This window comes from Lissotriton helveticus, chromosome 6 (genome assembly GCF_964261635.1).
Source record: "Lissotriton helveticus chromosome 6, aLisHel1.1, whole genome shotgun sequence".
Taxonomy (NCBI): Eukaryota; Metazoa; Chordata; class Amphibia; order Caudata; family Salamandridae; genus Lissotriton; species Lissotriton helveticus.
The window spans coordinates 1,155,470,355-1,155,492,741 of NC_136067.1; the positions used below are offsets into that span (position 1 = coordinate 1,155,470,355).

Here is a 22,387-nt window from a genome sequence, read left to right on the forward strand (position 1 = left end):
CCACGCAGCACTCGTCGAGTGTGGAGGGCTGAACTTCGGTGCAAGAGTGGCTCAGGGTTGGGGCTTCTCAAACCCCGGTGTACAGCTTCGAGGGTCACTCGTGGGCTGCACGGTCAGCGTCTCGTGGTCTTTCCAAGATGGCGTGCCCCACGCTTCCGGTCGCCTCCACAGGTCTCAGCTCTGCAGGGACTGTGGATCGGGCTGTTAGAAGGCAGGCAAGCTTGATCTCGTCGATCTCTGTCGCTCGAGTTCCGGTGGGAACTGCAACAAAGCAGACGTCGATATGCTGGATGGTGCCTGTTTGCACAGGGTGGTCACTCCTTGACCACGAGGGAGATTCTTCAGTCTTCTACGTTGAGTAGGATGTCAAAGGGTCCAGAGTTTCGTTTCTTATCTTTCATCAGGATAATCTGAAGTGCATTGGCACTGCTCCCACTCTTATTCGAAACTGGGGGGCTGGATTACCTGCTAGGTCCCCTCCTATGGGTGGGACCCAGGAAGGGGGTGGATACACCCCTTTCCTTTGATCCGGGCCGTGCTGGGACTGGGGCTGGTGTGCCCCAGAACCGGTTTCACCAGATTATGCAAGGGGCAGCCTTGTGCTCCCCATGCAGTGTCTGGTTTCTTTCAAACCTCCCTGCTACAATCCACTAACTCCTGTCTGGGGTGCTGTGACACCTCCCTGCGACAGGAAACCCTTTGTCCAGGCCCCCTTGGCTGAGTTTCGGTCAGCTTCAGGGGGTCAGACTCGTGTCTGTGGCAGAAGCATACATTTTGTTGATCTGAGGCTCTTTTAGAAATTAACCGCATTTCAGTAAAGTAACATGTCTTCTCCCTCTAGAGGGGTGGAATGCTATCCCCGTCGCCAGAACTGGCGAGGGGATAGTATTCCAAATCGTATGACACCTTACACGACATGTTTTGATAAAGCCAAACCAAAGTTGCTATATAACCGCGAGGATTATAATGCACTTAATAGTATATGGTATGGCATTATCCTGAAACAGCTTAGGGAGTTGTTCACGACAGCTGCAGACAGGCTCAGCTCATGCTAGAGCTCCATCTCACATTAAACCACGCACTCTGCCTCCAGGATTGATGAGGCCTTCCATAGGAGTGGCTCACAGGTTTATATGTGTCCAGATATAGGTTTAGATATAGGTATACTATATCTAAGCAAGAGGTGATTACACCACCTTGCCCCAGCTGAGTGATCAGCCAGTTGTGTCAATTTAAGAACCAGCCAGGGGTGGCAAAAGATATGCTGCAGCCCCTGGTAGGCCTTGGTGGCACCTATGCCCTGAGCACCTATAGTGCATGGTACAGGGGCTGACAAGGAGTCTATTTCCAATTGTGGTATGTACCTATAGCACATGTATCAATAATTTAGAGAGAGAACAGCAGGCTGGGGGTCTGATTAGCAGGCCTACAGCCTCAGTAGTCGAAAACCAGTGAAGCAAAAAGCAAAAATTTGGGGTGACCATAGGATAGCAGACCCTACTCTCCTACAGAGTCCAATCCATTTTCTTTCCAATCCGATGTTTATTTTTGAGATACTCTCTTCAAAGATCACTATTCATCCTTTCTTGATACACTACAATGTTCTTCAAACAGCCAACAGGTGTTTCGTCAGACATGAGGCGTTTGCATCTCTGACTTCATCAGGGCTCTCAAAAATCTTTCTTTTCTGCTTGCAGAACACCGAAGATAGATGAGTGCGGAGTACTCTCTGCTACTCGGGCCAGAAGGATATTAATGTGGGTATCTAGTGTCCTGGATGGAGGACAAGAAAGGAATGGTGAAATCTAATTAAAGCTTTTGACGTCTGGAATAGAGAGATTTTTGATAGCCCCGATGAAGTCAGAGATGCAAACGCATAATGTCTGACGAAACACGTGTTGGCTATTTGAAGAACATTGTAGCGTGTCAAGAAAGGATGAATAGTGATTTTTGAAGTGAGTATCTCAAGAATAAACATCGGGTTGGAAAGAAGACAGATCGGACTCTGATTACACAATACACATTTAGTGGTGCTCAGGAGAATATGTTATCTGAAGCTTTTCCTCTTGTCCTGATGGGACTCAGAAGCATCCCAGACAAAAATACAGGCTTGAGTCCCCATGAGATACTCTTCGGAAGGGCAATGAGACAAGCATGTATACCAGGACACAAGCTGTTGAATATATCTGATGATTTGGTACTGGAGTACTGCAAAGAGTTGGCTGATCAAGTGTATTCTATCTCTCACCAGGTTGGGAAAGACGCTGTTGCCAGGCAGTCAAACCAAGCGCATGATCTGAATCCTGGTGAGTAGTGAAAAATCACACTCAAGAATCTTGCCTAGCACCAAGATGGGAAAAGCCACATCAGGTTATCATGGTTACAACAACAGCTGTAAAATGTGCAGGCTTGCCTAATTGGATTCATGCAAGCCATACGAAGAGAGTACCAGCACCTGATGAAGTAGATTCACAACAAGCTCAAGCAGTTGAAAGGGCTGATGGTTGTACAGCTGAAGGATCACAGACAATAGATTCTGAAGTAGCGGATCAATAACAACCTAGCGCTAGTCAGGATGACTGGATCCCAGTGGTAGACATACCTGAAATTATTGTGAGAACAAGAAGTCAAACTCGATTAGAAAGACAGGACGAGAGTGAGGACGAGACAGGAATAGAAGAACGCACTCAGATTACAGAAAATAAAGCTAACATCAAATCTGAGGAGGACCAGATATGGAAAGAGCAATGCACTCAGACAGAAGCAAATAAAAGTAACACCTGTGAGTCTGAGGTGGGACAGAAAGGCATTAGAGAAAATGCCCAGGCAGAAGAAAATCAAGAAATTACAAGACCTGAGCAGGACCAGTTAGGTACAGAAAAACAAGTTTAGGAAGAAGAAGGAAAACAAAGTCAAATCATACAAACACCTGATCAGGGTCAGAATAGAGAAGAAGAACCCATCCAGGCAGAAACGGCTAAGGTATTAAGCCCTGGACAAGGTTAGATAGGGAAAAGTATTCAGAAGACAAAAATAATCAAGTTGTGCCACAAATCAATTAAAATAAAAGAGCACTTGAAGAGCCTGAAAGCACAGTGCAAGCTAAAAGACTCAGAAATGGTGATACCTGGCCTAGTATTATCAAGAGACTGAAATATCGCCTTAAGACAATAAATGAAGAACCTGACCAAGTAAATGAAGTAACAAGTCAATCTGGACCGTCCACTGAAAAGCCAAGAAAGATAAGTCCACGATTGCAAAGAGTGAATAATAAATTCAAGGGTCCTGACTGGACATATGTAATTCTAGAGGATTTTGAGAATCTGGAAATAAGTGGAGAAAATGATGAAGAATTAAATGCTGATCGAATAGACGAAGAAGTGAGACCAACTTGAAGGAAAGGACTTCCCTAGGCTGTACCCTGTACAAAATTCAAAACAAGTATTTACAATGCAATGGTCTCGTCTTTGTTAAAGTTAGAGCTATTGGCATTGCTCATGACATTTTTGTTTTTAAAACATATAAATAAATGGCATTGTCATTTACAATGCCAATAGCTTAATCTCTCGCAAATGCGAGACCTATTACATTTGCACCCACACACACACACACACACACACACAGCCACACACACCCACACACACAGAGCCACACACAGAGCCACACACACATAGCCACAGCTACACACACACACACACAGAGCCACACACACATAGCCACAGCCACAGAGCCACAGCCACACACAGAGCCACACACACAGACAGAGCCACACAGAGCCACACACACAGACAGAGCCACACACACACACACACACACACACACAGACAGAGCCACAAACACACACACAGACAGAGCCACAAACACACACACAGACAGAGCCACACACACACACAGACAGACAAAGCCACACACACAGACACACAGAGCCCAACACACACACACAGAGCCCAGCACACACACACACAGAGCCCAACACACACACAGCCCAACACACACACACACACAGAGCCCAACACACACACACAGAGCCCAACACACACACACAGAGCCCAACACACACACAGAGCCCAACACACACACAGAGCCCAACACACACAGAGCCCAACACACACACAGAGAGCCACACACACACAGAGCCACACACACACACACAGAGCTACACACACACAGAGCCACACACACACACACACACACACACAGAGTCACACACACACACACACACAGAGCCACACGCCCCCCCCCCACTAAAACCGCTAGCACGTGTTTTAATAACATCAAAGGGACCCCTGCTTTGAAATATCCCTTTCAGGTCTTAGGGCAGCTTAGATGCACCTTTAGGTTAGTACAAAGAATGGGGGGTGCCGTCCGGATACTGGCTGAACACATATGCACAGTGCAAAGGTTACACGACCCCCTTATCACTCTTACGGACTGGACATAGGAATGACACCCACCAGGCACTGTGAATTCAGAACTCAGCTGTAATATGTATTACTGTTGAGTGGCTTGCGTCATTCCTTTATTAGAAGCGGGCACATCAGATGTCCACTGTATCAGGAAATTTGAGACTGGCTTTTAGACAGGGATGGCAGGCTCCCAGGTACACTCTGATTATGCAATGTGTTGTGCGGAGCGTACAATAAAACACACTCCCAATACACCTTCCGTGCGGTTTTCTACCCTGGACGCAAAGCCCTGCTCTTGCCTGTGACTTCTCAGGTTGCCAAGTTTTGAAATTCAGATGGACAGCACGGCCGTCAGAGCAAGAGGCTGGTTATGGTAAGGGGTCCAGTAGTGTTTATCTCTGGGATAGCCACCCCGCTCGCAGCCGCCACCCCACCCGGCCCAGGCATTGCCAGGGCCTATGAGCTCGCATTTCACATACTGCTGAACGAAAGCCACAGGCAGACGAGAGTCCTAAAAAGTAACCAACGTTACAAGTGACGGAAAGTGCCGTTCTACTGTGGACAAGAGTGATTACCCATATGGGCGGGGATGGGGTGAGCAAAACAGCGGTACTGGGCAGGAAGAAATTACTTCAGAGGTGCTGTGAGGTAGTGCGGGTGTGAAAGCGTTAACGTCAAAAGGGGACGAAGTGTAGCAATACCTCTCATGCTCGGGGTTCTCATTCCCCTCTAGCCATTGCCGTAAATGCATTGTTTGCCCTATAGAAATTGATGCAAACATGGCGAGAACACATTGTTTGGCTTCACTTCTGGGTGAAAATGACTCTGCATGGCATGTATGGACACCATTTTTACACGAGGAGCCCAGCAGCCTGCCTGGCACTGTCCCTCGGCACCGGGGCGTTCCGGCTTGGCCCTGCATATGCTAATTGTGTGGTCGCAGCCACCCGCGCCTCCGCCAGCTCGCCTGCACCCAGTGTTACCTAACTCAGGACCGCGGCAGGCTTGCAGGTCACCCCAGGCAGTGCGTCCTCTGGGCCAGCTATTAAGCCCGGTTTGCCTAATGCGCGCCCCCCCTCACTGGTCGAGGTCCATTACCCCGTGGGGGAAAACCATACCGGGAGCGCTGCCCCCTCCCCCACAACTCCCAGAACGCACACAGTGACAGGCAAGGGCTCTTGCGGGGGTGCGAGCTCGCCTCCTGCGCGCCACAAAACTAACTCATGGCCCTACCCTCTCCCAGGCAGCCTAGTATGGCCAGGGGCACCAGGAACGGGCAGCGCTACCCGTGGGAAGACACCTCTTGCCCAAAGGGGATGGCTGGGCCGAAAGCAGGAAGAATCAAGAACCCGAAGGTGGGAGCCAACACCCGGTGCCCCCAGCCCGACGGAAGCCCGGTCAGACCGGGTGACTGTTTTACCTCAGTCATACCCTCCAGTAATGACTGACCCCCGTGCAGCCCGCCCCAGCGGGTGAAGGCCCTCGCAACGGCTCATGCTAAGACCTCACCACTGCATGAGCAGTGCACAGCCGCCCAGTATCGGGGGGGGGGGAGCGAGGAACAGCACTCACTGCAATTAAACGCGGATCCTTGGACAAGTCTAAACGGCATCGTCTAAACGGCCAACTCAATATGCTGCATATGCCCCTAAACATCAGGGTAGGAGATCTCTCCCAAACCAGCCTGGGTAGTAACTCACAAATGTAGCCATGGTTTAGGATGCTCGCTGGCCTGTCTGCGAGGAAGCTCCAGGTATCAGCGTTTGCAGGGCTCTGTTTCTGAACACGCCCCTCGGTCGGCTTCTTGGGCTGGAGCCTGGACAAAGAGGTGAAACTGGTTATGCTCCATCCTACGAATCCTTTAACATACACTGCAACATTTGGGAACACACAAGACTGCGTTAAATAGTATGACAAACCTGAGCCCGAACACCGCTTTACACAGGGTTTATCCCGGAGAGCACAAGAAAGAAGGCTGCGAGCGCGGAATCTGATCCTAACCATAAGAAAGTAGCGAGTTGCCGCCTGGAATCTGCGGATACTGAAGTGAATTCGACTCCTGCACTGACGTCGGCGAGGAGCGAGTATGGGCAAAGCATTGGGAGCAGAGCGGCCATCTTGAAAGTGCTACAGAGAAGTAAAGTTTTGTTCATTCTACCGGAGTGTGAACTTTACAATAAGGTGTATCCGTTTTCAAGATTGGTTGTCTTTTGATTCCGAGCCGCAGAATAGTTTTTCTTGTCTCGTGTTTTGAACTCTACATTTAAGCATGTTTCCTTTCGCCTGAAGCCGTATACCCTAAATCAAGCACAGGAATAGACGTAGCTCTGAAACCCAAAGCATGCAAAACAATATTCAGTGGTGTCGTCCGAGGAACAAGAAGGGCCAGCTCCAAATTAAACTAACGACTTGTAACACAACACCTCAAAAGGCTCCAGTTGGGAAAACTCTCCGGAAGGCAAGAGAGGAGCGCTCCACACCACCATGTTTCTCCGAGGTCAAGCAGAAATGCCTCGGAAAAACGCCCCGTCATTTTCCGACTGGGGGGGGGGCGTGTTTTTCTTTCTCTCCTCTTCCCATTGGCTGGGATGTAAAATTCCAGCCAATGGGAAGAGGAGAGAAAGAAACGAAAAAACACACCCCTCAATCCCGAAAAGACGCGGCCTAAATTAAAGGACAAACCTCTTCTCCAATGGCTGGCCAGCATTTAGGAGGCCAGCCAATGGAGTAGAGGGGCGGGTTAAAAGCCCCACACTAAGAAACATAAGATCTCGCAGGCAGACTGAGCAAGCACAGCCTACGCAGGCCGAGACCTAAAGAGGTTAGAAATCTTCTTAGTCAAAAATGGCTGATAAAAGAGTTGCTGGAAAACCGAAACGGAGTTGTGTTGAAAGATGCTGTAAAATGTGTATATGTTGCCTATTTTTAGTACTATAGTATAGTTAGGATTGACAATAGCCATTCTCTACCTAATGAAAGTAAGCAGAATAACAGTTGTGCACATGGAAAGGTAGCTAACATTAAGCAAGACAGAGTAGAATTAGATGCACCAGATGAGACAGGTTTACATCACAGCATATACAAAAATAATACAGATTTAAATGTTTTTGCTAACCTGTTAGTACATTATGTAGAAACCATGAACATTAGCGATTGTTATGTATGTATGAAAATGCTGACATCTGTAGCAGAAGGAGTAACATAGCATCATTTACCATTGACATATGGCATTTCATGTAGTATTTTAGCTAGTTTATTTTATAGAACTAGAAAGTTACAATAATATTATTCTAATGTAGATGTGATTTTTTTTCTGAAATTCCTTTACGGAAAAACATGACCCTGTCCTTAGTAGTAGAGATTCACAATTCATGGGTGAATATTTTCTAACTATGAAGACAATAGATATAGCTGAAGCACATAAGCACAATCTAACTTGTAAGTTACATAAAGAATAAAAGATATTTTCGAATTTAGTAGAGAAAAGGAGACAGGATTTCCATAGAAAGGCTACTGAACCGAAACCTCAGATGCTTAAATGGGCTGAGAAAGAAGACTTTATTGCAACTGGCAAGACTCATGCTGCTATGTCCCTGGACCTTGAAAAGAAAGGGAAAATCTGTCTCCATAGGTTAAAAACAGAGTATAATAATATATTTATTGGTTCCAGTGAATGTGAGCACAATTTTCTGATAATAGGGGGATTAAAAGGTGCAACAGATCCAGTATTTCCTGGAATTTATTATGTATGTGGGAACAAAGCGTATTTTAAGCTGCCTAACCACATTATGGGAGTCGCTATTTCAGAAAAGTATTCCCAAAGGTGTATCATGTAAAAAGAATCACTGGAAGCAATGAAGAAAATAACGGACTAACACCCAAGAAAAGGGCTAGTTTTTCAGAAACTGTAGGAGATATATTTAGTGCATTAATACCTTCAGTGGGAGTAATTCTGAATACACAAAGAATTTGTAAATTATCAACAGTGGTGGATCGTTTATCGACTGTCCCTGTTGGAGGATTTTTATTGATCAATACTGAATTGGTTGCGGTAAGATCCATGGTTTTGCAAAATCGACTTGCTCTTGATATATTATTGGCAATTGAGGGCGGAGTCTGTAAAATGTTGAAGGCGCAATATTGTTGCACCTACATACCAGACAAAAGTGTTGAAATTGGAAAGAATGTCAAAAACATCACGAATTTGGAAGAAGAATTGAAACCACTAGATGTTGACAGTGTATGGAAGAAACTAACAAATAGTATTTCTTCTATAGGTAGTTGGTTTTCTAATATAGGGAGAAGAATTAAAGGTCAAGTACTGATGCTAATAATAAAAATAACACTTTTAGTTTTAACAATAATGGTTCGGTGCAAATGCTGCAGGAAAAGAAAATGGTATGGAGTGAAGGAAAAGGGAAGGAAAAGGAAGTATGATGAAATCCAGCTTGAAGAAATAAAAGGAGACATTTACAAAAGAGTGAAGGGTTTTCAAAAGAGAAAGGAAAAGGGAAATTCTAAAGTAATAGAAGAAATAGAAATGGAAAATTGCTAAAGTTGGCATCTGGTTTAAAAATGTTGTGAAGATGCCATCATAGAGGGGATTGATAGAGCAAGATTTCGTATGTAAGAAACTTGCATAGATTCAATCCTCTCAAATAAAGTGTAATAATGTAACCAACATGTTTTGTAAATACTAATAATTGCATTACACAACATTTATTTTATCTAGAGAAAGCTTATAAATGTCTTTACTAACAAGTAACCAGAATGACTAAAAATAGCTGCTGAAAATGCGGGAACTCTTCTGCGCATGCGTCTACTGCATCTACGTATTATGACGTCTTTCGCTTTGGTGGGAAATCTTTGCAGCTGCGCAGTAGTATTAAAAATGGACGCTTTAAACCTCACATGCTAATGCACATGGCTATGCTTAAACTAAACCTTGCAAGTCTTATTAAACTGCTAATGCAATAGTTAAAATAAAGTAAGGGGATTAGAGTAGGAATAAGTGGTATACAGTGCATTCATTTATTTCCGAATTTTAACATGTTGTTCTTTGACTTTATTATTAGTTCGTATTTGGGCCTGGAAGGTGACTGAAATCACCATCTTGCCTGGATGTGTGCAGGCGCGTGGGACACTGTCAATCTTCAAGCTATGACATTAAAACCCTGCCAAGTACAGTTTAACTAAAAGACGCGCCTGAGAACATCACCTCTTGACCCGGAGAGGGGAAGGAGAAAAAGACAAATTTTGCATACACTGTACTATTTCAATGGGACATGCGGGTGGGAAATAAAGTTTGGGAAATTAAGTAAGGGGAGGGAACATAGAGCAATGAGAAATTAAGAAATTTGACATTACATTAGTATGGTGTGATGACCTCTCCCCATCCCATTGTCCAATCACCAGTAGGGGATTCACGAATATTGAAACATTGGGGGGTGGTACATACACTGAGAATAGTATAACTAAGGTAGGCTCAGTCACTTAGATTGTCAGACTTGTCACCGACCCATCATTGCTGCAGAAGTCGCCGGAGGCCATGGAGGTCAGAGACGCTGCTTGAGTACTCTGACAGAAGAATCGAGAAAGGAGAGACAGAGAGAAAGAAGAGCCGGAGAGATTGCTGAAGGAGAAGAATCTGTCCATCCAGAAGGGGGAAGAATTGAGGATAGTTGCACCAGAGAGGGGTGTGAAGCAGGCATTGCACTTAGAAGAGGTTACCTGTCCTGAACCTCTCCTGAACAGTTGGCTCCTGACCACTCGGGAGTCCCTTTTCCAGCTCCTTGGCCAGGGGTTGGTCCTCACACCATTCTAGGTAAATATCAATCTGTGTGGTATGTCCTTGTACCGTTTTCCTTTTCCACCCATCCCAGGTACCAACGTCTTTATGTCTTTACTTAGATCATTAATTCTTTTCGAAAAGTTTGGTGTTTGACATGCATTGGTATTTGACTCACAAAATGATTGCATAGATAAAGGTTTTTTAAAATTCTCCTGAATCTGTGGTCATTCAAATAAAGGTAAATGTCATTTATGCCTATTATGCTAACAACCTGATCTATCGACCACAGGAAACTGAGAAGTAAGAGATAAGGTATTGGTAAGAATTGGTGTACAGGTGTAATTCACTATAAGGTAAAATAAGCCCTGCTCGCCAGCGTAAGATTGCCAGCCTATTGTATGAATGTTTTATGGGCCCAGGTGAGTATTGTATTTTAGAAATGAACCCATGCTGGTAACCCACTGCATCAGGAGTAACCTGTCTGCTGACATCTAAATCAGGCCCATAATATGGTTTGAGTGGTTTTAGTGTTCAGTGGTCTAGTATGATCTGCAGATTAGCAGGGAGAGAGAAGTTGTTGTATTTAGAGCAGTCGTTCCATTGGTTTCTTTGACCTCTTGCTTGCTGTGTTTGTTTAGTGATGTGGAATAACCTTTGGCGATGGTCTGATCAGTCATTTGAGGTGATAGAGTCTACGTTTAAGACTCAAATGTCAAATTGATTAGGTAAAGTGTAGCCCCTTTGTTGTGTGTTGGTTTTGTAAACATTTCGACAAGGTTTGAATGTTACTGAAGGTTTTTAGAGCAGGGACCTATGAGCCTTCATCGTTGTTCCAGTGGAGATTAAAATTTACTGGGAATATAGCATTTGGGTGTAGTAAGGAGTGCACCTTGATTGTTTCCATTAATTGTTCGATAAACAACTGGCTGTCCTGTGGTGGGCGGTAGATGAAGTGAGCTTTCGCTGTTGAATTGCCTTCTGTGAGGATATCTATGGCCATGTATTTTCCTGTGGACAGCTTATCCACATGGAATGGATTCATGAATAACGTGTCCAGATCATGATACATGGTTGTTTCGGCAAGGTCTGTAGCAGGCTTGGCTGCCAGTCTGCAGCTGTGTAACATGCACGTCAGTGTTGTTACTGTTTCTTGAGGTCTATTTGCGTGGTCAGGGATGAGAGGAATTCTTCTCAGGTTCTCTTAGTTTACATATTACTCTACAAAACACTGGTCCCACCTCTCCAAACCAAAGCGCATAAGACATGCACTCAAAGGAAGTGAAAGGGACAAAAGAGATATCAACATAACTAGAACATCTTCTTCCTTAGACAGAACAAGCAGAGGACATTTTCATCACAGTTCCCTCTAGGGGCGCTCTCTCATCCCCATGCCTATTGTCAATGCCTCCCGCACTCAAGGCATCTTCCAAGAAGCTCTCAAGACATAGCAGAACCTCCCACTCCTAAAGAAACCTATTAGGCTATAATAGACTTTAATTACCTCGCCAACTACTGTACCATCACTCAACTACCATTCGTCAGCAAGTTCATTAAAAAATAAGTGTATATTCAACTTTAAAAGCACATTAATGCTAACGATCTACTGCGCAACTACCAGTCTGGCTTCAGATCGCACTGCAGCATGGAGACTCCTACCTTAAACATTGTGGAAGATGCCCTACTGAGGAAGATGATCACAACACTTGCTTTCTAATATCGATAGACCTTTCAGCTGCATTTGACAGTGGACCATTCCACCCTCATATACACTCTAGAGCAGAGAATGAGATTCACAGACCATATACTTCACTGTTTCTCCTCCTACTATTCCAACCAACAACAGTTTGTTTACATGGGTAATTCCAGGTCCCAAAAGATCCCTATCACCTTCGGAGTCTACCAGGGCTCTATGCTGCATGCTGTTATTTTTAACCTCTGCATTGAGCCACTTCTCAAAGATAACGGCATCAAGATTCATCAATATGCTGATGCTACACAACTATGCCAGAGAGTCTCCTCTGCATCAGACATACAAAGCTTCAAACACTATTTGCACATCATCTAGACCTAAATGGTTAGAGCCTAGCTGAAGCTCAACCCAACCAGAATTCCTGTTATGTGCCAGGAAAAACAAACAGGAAACAATACAAACAAGGTTCAATGACATGGGCATTACAGCTTCTAATTGCAACTTTCACTGAATGCCTAGACAGTGTGATTCACCCTGGACACCAACTTCAACTTCATGCAACACATTGCCAAAAAAGCAGCTGCCTCTTTCAATAAAGCAAAACCGTTTCTTCCAGAAAGCAATTTCGGACCTTCTATTCAACCATCTACTCTTGCATCAGGATGTGGTAATGCCATACTCCATGGCCTCCCATACGCCACACTGACGGCCCATAAGGACACCCTGCACATGCAGCACATTTCATACAGGGCTTAAGAAACATGATCACATCAGGATTTATCCTTTAGGAACTCCATTGACTCACCTTTCCAACCCGCATCATCTTCAAAACCAGCTGTATCCTTTAAAAGGACATCAAGACCGGAACCCCCATTTATCTTGCAGTTAGGTGCACCATCTCTGCTGGTTTGAGGCACACCTGCAGCCAGAAAATGTGGCATTCTGGGAGATGCAGTGAGATTCATGTTCAAACAAACGGTGCAATATAGTGAACCCAGTAAGAGGACTGGTTTAGAGCTTTGGTGTCCACACGAGGAATTGATTAAACAGGTGATTTTAAACCAAGAAGGGGAGGGATAAGGGGATGTTTTAGCATTCATGTTCAGCTAGTACAAGAAGCAGGTTTGAGCGTCTCTGTGCGCCGGGATTGAAAGGACGAATTTAATGAATTTTGTAAGAGAACAAATCTGTTAGCAGGCCATGGTGAGTGTATACGAGTGAGAGGAGCTTTCAACTATGATAAAGCTTCACCGTTTATGCAGTAGAGCAAGCCGTTTTCAAAGAATTGGGAGATTACGTGTTGGGACACATTTGCATGATGAAGACGGGATGGAATTTAACATAGGCTCTGGGTATGTGGTAAATAAGTGTATAATATGCTTTAGTAAATGAAATTGCAGTCCAGATACGATGACTTTCGTTTTTTGTAATTTGAGGAATGTTTCTCATTGAATAAATGTTGTATTAGATAAAGGTAGTAAGCTAAATTATAAAATATGTACTTCTATTTTTAGATGCCCCTGACGAAGGGAAATGTACTTCCCGAAATGCATTGGGTGATTGGATTAAAATCATGGCGTGTGAAACCCACTCTATACTCCTGTGTCTCTGTGAATTTGGATGACAAGCGTTATTTGGAGAAAATGGATTCAACTAAAGTTAAGAGTAAAATGGATGACAAGTATGGTGAAATAAAGGAGAAAACAGTTGAGAATAAATAAATGAATCTGATTCATTGGATTCAAATTGTGTTGGGGCTGTGCAGCCTGACGGAACTGAAATGGGTTCCTTTTTGAGTTTTTACACCTGCAGCCAGGACACTATCAAGCTGCAGACTAAGTAGTGTATAAAAGAGGCACGGCAGCAGGCTTTTGCCATATATGGACCCAGGGCCAAGAACAACATACTCACACCCATCAGAACTACCCCCCCCACTGCTCCAATTTAGGTAAGAGCTGAGGATGCACCTCCTTAAAGAACCCTACAAAACAAAGCATTAACAGTTCATAGACCCCTACCTCTCCTATCACTTGCTGATGTTATGTTAGTGTTGGACCCTGTACGGCACTTTGCTGCCTTTTGGCTACAGCTATACATACAGGATGATCATTCAGAGGCAGGTTCAGGGCAGCAGATGCCACTTAGAGAGTCCCACATTCTTTATTGCACTCTACGTTTTCAGGCGAGATAAGGGAGGTTCTAGGCAACTGGGAAAGTCTAACGTCTGATGCATGGGTCCTACAGCCTGTTTCAGACTGCAGGTTTGCATTCTCCAGATTTCAAGTGGATTCCCAACCAAACAAACCCACATCATTTTTCACAGAGGCAGCAAAGAAAATACCTGAAAGATCTCAATGGACAAAAAATATTGCAATGTGTCCATGTGCGCATCCAAGGGATCTCCTCAGCAACCCCTTCCTGGTCCAGAAAGCAAAAAGAGGAGTAAGGTTGATTCTAAACCGGAGAGAGTTCAACAACTGTGTGATATACAGGGACTGAATGATGAAAGTCAGTGATATTCTCAGGGACATGCTGCATGGAGGGAGCTGGTTGGTGCAGAATGGCCTTGAGGATGGTCACAATTCTGAAGCCTGATGTTCGTTTCCTTCTGTTTACAAGGAGGAGAGGCTAACCATCAACAAGCATTTACAATGCAATGGCCTCGGCTTTGTTAAAGTTAGAGCTATTGGCATTGCAAATAGCAATTTTTTCATTTTTTTTAAAACATAAATAAATGGTATTGTCATTTACAATGACAATAGGTGAGCATTAGAGAGTATTAGCAGACACAGACACACAGAGAGCCTCACACACACACAGAGCCACACACACACACACAGAGCCACACACACACACACAGAGCCCCCCCCACACACACACAGAGCCACAAACACACAGAGCTACACAGACACACACACAGAGCCACACACACAGAGCCACACACACAGAGAGCCACACACACACACACACACACAGAGCCACACACACACACACACAGAGCCACACACACACACACGGAGCCACACACACACACACACACAGAGCCACACACACACACACAGAGAGCCACACACACAGACAGCCCCACACACACAGACAGCCCCACACACACACACACACAGAGCCACACACACACACACACACACACACACAGAGCCACACACACACACACACACACAGAGCCACACACACACACTGAGAGCCACACACACACACACACACAGAGCCACAAACAGAGAGCCACACACACACAGAGAACCACACACACACACACACACACAGAGCCACAACACAGAGCCACACACACACACACAGAGCCACACACAGAGCCACACACACACAGAGCCACACACATACACACACAGAGCCACACACATACACACACACAGAGCCACACACACACACACACACAGAGCCACACACACACACTGAGCCCCCCCCCACACACACAGAGCCCCCCCACAAACACACACACAGAGCCCCCCCTCACACACACACAGAGCCCCCCACACACAGAGCCACACACACACACACACAGACACACATACACACACAGAGCCACACACACACACACACACAGAGCCACACACACACACACACACACACACAGAGCCACACACACACACACAGATCCACACACACACAGAGCCACACACACAAAGCCACACACACACAGAGCCACACACACACACACACACACACACACACAGAGCCACACACACACACAGAGCCACACACACACACACACAGAGCCACACACACACACACACACAGAGCCACACACACATACACAGCCACACACACAGAGAGCCACACACACACACAGAGCCACACACACACACAGAGCCACACACACACACACAGAGCCACACACACACACACACACACACACACACACACACACACACAGAGAGCCACACACACATACAGAGAGCCACACACACACAGAGCCACACACACAGAGAGCCACACACACACACAGAGAGAGCCACACACACACACACACCCACCCATACACACACACACACACACACAGAGCCACACACACACACACACACACACACACACACACACACAGAGCCACACACACAGAGCCACACACACAGAGCCACACACACAGAGCCCAACACACACACACAGCCACACACAGGGAACAGAGGCCAGAAAAAACTATCACAACGAGGGAACAGAGGCAAGAAAAAACTATCACTACGAGGAACAGAGGGCAGAAAAAACGATCACAACGAGGGAACAGAGGGCAGAAAAACAATCACAACGAGGGCAGAAAAACAATCACGAGGGAACAGAGGGCAGAAAAACAATCACAACGAGGGCAGAAAAACAATCACAATGAGGGCAGAAAAACAATCACAACGAGGGAACAGAGGGCAGAAAAACAATCACAACGAGGAACAGAGGGCAGAAAAACAATCACAACGTGGGAACAGAGGCCAACCCCACAGTCAGCGTCAGGGCAGGACAGCTGTCATTCAAGGCCAGGCACTGCCAGGACTTCCCGGTTTCCTATCAGAGGCCCTTCCTGCACCCCTCTTACCACATGCAACCACAACGCAAACACTCCGAGCGGCTATGTGCCAAGCACAGCGTAGAGGAAAGGAAAAGGCATGCCCTGAGGGTACCCTTCTTGAGATCAGAGCGCTGCGCTTGGCAGCGGGAGAGGCCTTAAGTGTGGATGGTGTCTGGTAGACAACCGAGGAGGGTACTGAAAGAAGGCTTGTGAATGTAGAGTCTCGACTCATGCCTGCTTGGATGCTGAAAGGTTGATATTCATAGATTCCGATGCAGAGGTGCAATGACGTGAAGCCTCCCTGCGAGGAACAATGACATCCAGTCCCAGGCAGTGCCTTCAATTGCAAGTCCCTGAGCCTGGGTGGGTGGACGCCTTGATGTACTGTTGTAGGTCACTGAGAGCTAGAGTAGCAGGAAAGCTGGCCCCCATTCAAGTTGGCGGTTGACCTGTGGTCACCCAAATGACAATCTCTCAGGACTCACTGCTGTACCTAGGATGGAAACTAGTCTAGGCATTTTCCAAGGATCTGCTCAAACAGTGGAAATGGCTTACATGCGACACTCTTGCTTAGCCTGTCCATGGTGCATCCCTTTGCTATGAGCCTCTAGTGTACTGGGTCTAGAGGGTCTAGCTACGGCTGTTTCAGCAGCGGTTTAATGTACGTTACGTATAGTGACTAGAATCATAAGAATATGTTTTCTGTGTATTATATTTACTGTGTTTGCCACATGCCTGTGCGAGCAATGGGTGCTGCAGCACTTCAGAGACAAATGAGGGCGTGGTAGAGAACTAGAGCTGGAAGGAAATTCAATTGAGACCAACGCCTTTTCCGAGGATGTGGGTCTTCAGAGTGTGGGGTCATCTTGTGTTAGTTTTCATAAAAGAGGCAAAGAAAGAGAGTTTGAGAGGGAAGGACCCTGGTAGTGCTGAGACCTGCCGCAAACACAGTGCTAGGAACGATGGGACTGACCATAGTGGTATGGTCGGCTGCTACCATTTCAGAGTTTAGAAATGTTGATGTGACATGTGTCCCGCAAGACCTTATGAACTACTCCTTGAGTTTTAAACATGTAATGTTTGAAAGGCAGCCAGTGGAGTGGGTTAAAGCAGTAGTGATGTGATCAATGCCTTTCAGACCAGCGAAATATCGGGCGGTGAGTAAATGACACAAATCATAAAACATCTATGAGATATGGTCTTTTCATGTTCTCATTCCTTTTCTGAGAATTTTTGTTTTTTTGTTTTTTCCTTTTTATATTTTTATTCAATGATAAACAATATACAGATTATACTTTTGCTCCACTTCTGACAGGACTCCCCTCCCCCCCAGCACCATCTCGCAGCATTTACTTACAATCGTTCCCTCTTATGTTTACAAACAATGAACGGGAGTAAATTTAAAGGTAGTGAGAAAGAGAAGAAAAAAAAAAGGGAGAAAAGCAAACATTTCCTAATGACAAGCTACTACATAATGCTCCAAAGCAGGTAGAAGAAAATAACATTTTTGCCAGCATGCGGCTTAGTTCAGCTTTGTGTACCATCTGCCCATTTCTCTAGCTGTTCCCAGAGCGCGAGGCCCTTCTTCCTAGCCTTTTTCCCTCTTTTTGCATAAATTGCCTTTTCCAGTTTATAAGTCGCCAATAGTCTGGCCTGCCACTGTGTGAATGAGGGCGGGTTAGGGTCTTTCCAGTGTGCTGCGATACAAATTCTGTAAATAGTCATAGCTACAAAGATAAATGGTCTCCCTGGTCTTGTACTGCAGTCATACCCTAACAGTAATTCAGCTGGGGTGAATTGTATCCCTTGCTCTAAAACCGCCCCTACAAAGAATTGAATTTGCTGAATGAGTGGATTAAGTTTTGTACAGGTGGCAAACATATGCATCTGATCTGCTGAATATTCTTGACATCGAGGGCATACAGTCCCCGCCCCATTCCCCCATTTAACTATCCTGCCCGGCGTAATGTATAAGAAAAAAGCCGTTTTATAAAACTGTGCCTGCAGTTTAGTGGAAAGTAAAAACTGTTGGTTCAGAGCCAGAGCATAGGTAAAAATATTTGACTCCATATTCAGTTTTGTTTGCCATTTCAGCCCAATCCTTTCTAAATCATCGGGCATTTTATCATTAAAACTGGAGTAGATAGTTCCTATCCTAGGCGGATTATTTGAGCGCAGTCTATCCATGATATCATTTTTCTTGAATCCAGCCGGTCCACCGGTCTTGTGATCCAAGAAACTTTTAATCGCATAGTATTGAAATAATTGACTCTCTTCTATCTGGAACCATAATTTAATGTCCTGAAAGGTCGGAACCCCTTCCTGATTAATCAGGTCGCCCAATTTGATAACCCCCGCATTGTACCATTTATAAAGATATGATCCTTTAAAAATTGCAGGAAGTATTGCATTATCTTTAATTGGAGTGTAGTAATTTAGTCTACCTAGCCCTACCAGTTTCCGTACTTTGGTAAAAACCCGGTAAATATTTATTAAAGACTTGAACCGCACCCGCTTAAAGTAACCGAATTCGAGTTGTCTCCAGAGTATTCCTCGAGCATTCACTCCAATTAAAGCTGTGTAAGGAGATGGGAGATCTGAGACGGACTGTATTTCGTAATCGAGCAGTAACAAAGGGCTATACTGCAAAACGACAGCCCAGTAGTAGAGTTTAAGATTCGGTAGCGCCCAACCACCTCTTTCTTTTGGTAAAGATAGCCATTTGTAAGACCTTCTTATGTTAGAGTAAGACCATATGAACTGGCAGAAAATTTGCTCAAATAGCTGGAGGACAGCATCACTGAATTCCAGAGGGATAGTTCTAAGGAAGTACAGTAGTTTTGGAAAGTAAGTCATCTTTATTACGTTGCTCCGGCCGACTATTGTTAGGTGTAGATTATCAATTCTTTTTAATGCTTTTTTAGTATCCTTGGCAAGTGGGTTCAGGTTGTTACCCACTATTGCGTCTAGATTTGCAGTGATGCTTACCCCCAAATACTTGGCTTTTGTAACTACTAGGGGGCTGGACCAGCTTATGTTTTCATTTATAATTATCTGGGTTTTTGTTCTTTTTAGTGAGTAGCCAGCTATCTCTCCGAATTCCTGTGTCTCATATTATTTATTTATTATTTAAGGTTTTTGTAGAGCGCGTAGTAACCCGTGAGCATCCCAGCGCTAGAACCTAGAAAGTCAGGAGGGAGCAGTGGCGGAAAAGACGGGAAGATCAGCGGAAGAGGAGAGTTTTCAGTGTTTTTCTAAAGTGGAGGAGGTTTGGTTCTGTTCTGAGTTTCCGGGGGAGACTATTCCAGTGCTTTGCTGTGTTTACAGAAAAGCGGCGGCCTCCAGAGCGGGCTTTTTTCACTCTATGAACGGTGATGAGGTTCTCGTGGTTTGACCGGAGAGACCTGGTAGCTTTGTAAGGAATGATGAAGTTTTTAAGAATGGGGGACCTTTGTTGTGAAGGAGTTTATGTGCCAGGCAGAGGGCCTTGAAAACCACCCTCTCTCTGACTGGAAGCCAGTGAAGTTGCTTCAAGGCTGGCTTCGCTGATGATCTGGCCGGGGTGTTCGTAAGAAGCCGGGCAGCAACGTTCTGGATTCTCTGTAAGGTGTTGAATATAGCTTCCGGGGCTCCCAGGTAGATTGCATTGCTGTAATCCAGCCTCGACAAAATATTCCAGGGCCCTGAGGGACTTCTCGGGATCGGGTGTAACTATTGCCAGGTCATCCGCATATGCCATGATTTTAGTTTCTACCCCTTGCCTGACATCCGGCCTAATCTCTGGGTTTGCTCAGATTTTTGTGATAAGTGGGTTTATGTATAATGCAAACAGCAAAGGGGAACATGGACAGCCCTGCCGGGTGCCCCGAGTAATGGTAATTGGAGTGGTCAAAATTCCATTGATCATGATTTGGGCCCTGGGTGTTTGGTATAATGCCTGAATTGCCTGTAGCATATTCGGGCCAAAGCCCGACCTTTTTAGTATCTCCCACAAGAATAACCAGGAGACCCGATCGAATGCTTTCTCAGCATCTAATAGTATTAGTGCAATCGGGTCCCCTGTTACCTTTGCTGCATCCATTAACATAATTGCCCTCCTGACATGTTCTGGGTTACCTTTGTTGGGGATAAACCCATGCTGCCAGTTAGAGACTAGTTTCTGGATGTTTTGTGAGATCCTGTTGGCTAATATTTTGGAGAATATTTTTGAGTCGGTGTTAATTAGAGTGATCGGTCTATAAGATGCCATTTCTAGAGGTGATTTTTCCTTTTTAGCAAAGATGATAATTTTTGCAAGTGACCAAGAAGCAGGTGGTGACGTGCCTCCGAATATTGACCCTACTACTAAAGAGAATATCTCCTTAATCGGACTTTCAAATTGAATTCAGCAGGGATAGAGTCAAGGCCGGCCGCCTTTCCATCTGGAAGACTTTTGATCGCGTTATGTATCTACTCCCAGGTAGGAGGGAATTCTAGCTGCTCTTGTTCAATTGAATTTAATGTAGGTGTATCTATAGAGTCTAAATAGCCTGCAGCGTTCAAGCTCCGATCACCTATGGGCCTGACATCCTCCTCTGTGTACAGTTTGCTGTAGTACTCTTTGAAAGCTTTAAGTATTTAGGCGGGATCCTAAGTCAGCCCCCCCCCCGCGATTGTCTCAATTTCCGCTATTGTGTTTAAAGTCGTTTGTTGTCTAATCGTTAGTGCCAATTGGTGTCCGACATGCTCCCCACATTCATACAGTCTCCCTTTGGTTGCTGCCCATTTGGACGCAATTCTTTCAGCAAAAATTGAGGCAATCTCGGCTTTTATAACAGCGACTGCATATTGGATTTCCTTGACATTCCCTCCTGCTTTTATTGCCTGCACTAGCCTGGTTCCTTCTACCCCTAGTTTCTCCTGTAATTCCTGACCCTGTATCCTCTCAACTTTGTTTCTCCTGACAGAAAAACTCAAAGTCTCCCCCCTGACCCCGGACTTGAAAGCATCCCAAACCACCATCAAAGGAGCGGAGTCTAAGTTTATCTCCAAGAACTCCTCTATCCACTTCTTCATGTGTGTCTGATATTTGACATCGTATAGCAGTGCTTTCTCAAAGGACCAGGTTGTACTCTTGTTTTCAATGTTTAGGCCATCCAGATGCAATATTAGTGGATTGTGGTCTGACATAAATCTGGGTACCATGTCTATACTAGAAGAGCTAACCAGCGATTAAGAGATAAAGAAGTAATCTATTCTTGTGAGTTTTACATGAGGAGCTGAAAAAAAGGTGAACCCTTCCTGTTTGGGTCTTAGCTCAGACCAGACATCCCGTAAGCTATGAGTCTCTAGTAGATTCAGTAGAGATTGAAACACCCTTGGCTTCCTCCCCGAATATCTCCAGTCCTTGTTCGAGCTCCAGCCCACGGGTAGATTTAAGTTCAGATCGCCGCACAATATTATGGGCGTTTACCAGTGGGCTAGCTCCCCTGATACCCAATCTAGGACCCCTGGCTCATCTAAGTTACTACCAGATATTTAACATGGTGTAAACTTGCAGTTTAAGTCAAGAGTGCATCCTATGATAGCCCATCTGCCAAGAGGGTCTGTCTTTACTTTATCCACCTGCACTTTGAGTCTGTGACTTGCGAGTATTGCTACTCCTTTTATCTTGGCCCCCTGTGTGGTGGCAGCTACTACCTTGTAGCCCAGCGAGGAAAGAAGATGTTGCTGTGTCCCCACCACATGTGTTTCCTGAAGGCATATCAGATCCGGACCAAGTGAGCGTAAGCCGTGTGCCACCTTCTGCCTTTTAGCCTGATCATTTAAGCCACATATGTTGCTAGACAAAATTTTGATTTTGCATAACTGTTTCATCCTATCTTAGTATTTGTTTCAATCCCTATAAGATCCTGCCAATTCTCGATCCCCTTCTCTGCCCTTTGCTTGCGTGAGACTTCCCTGAAGTGTATTTTATAGCATGCCGCCCCCGT

The 22,387-nt window shown here is 45.2% G+C and overlaps 1 protein-coding gene across 2 annotated transcripts in view; it reads right to left on the reverse strand.

The window, feature by feature from the left end:
* The window catches only part of LOC144763331 (uncharacterized), a 398,941-nt gene that overhangs the window by 279,426 nt on the left and 97,128 nt on the right, over positions 1-22,387 (reverse strand). The window lies entirely within an intron of this gene.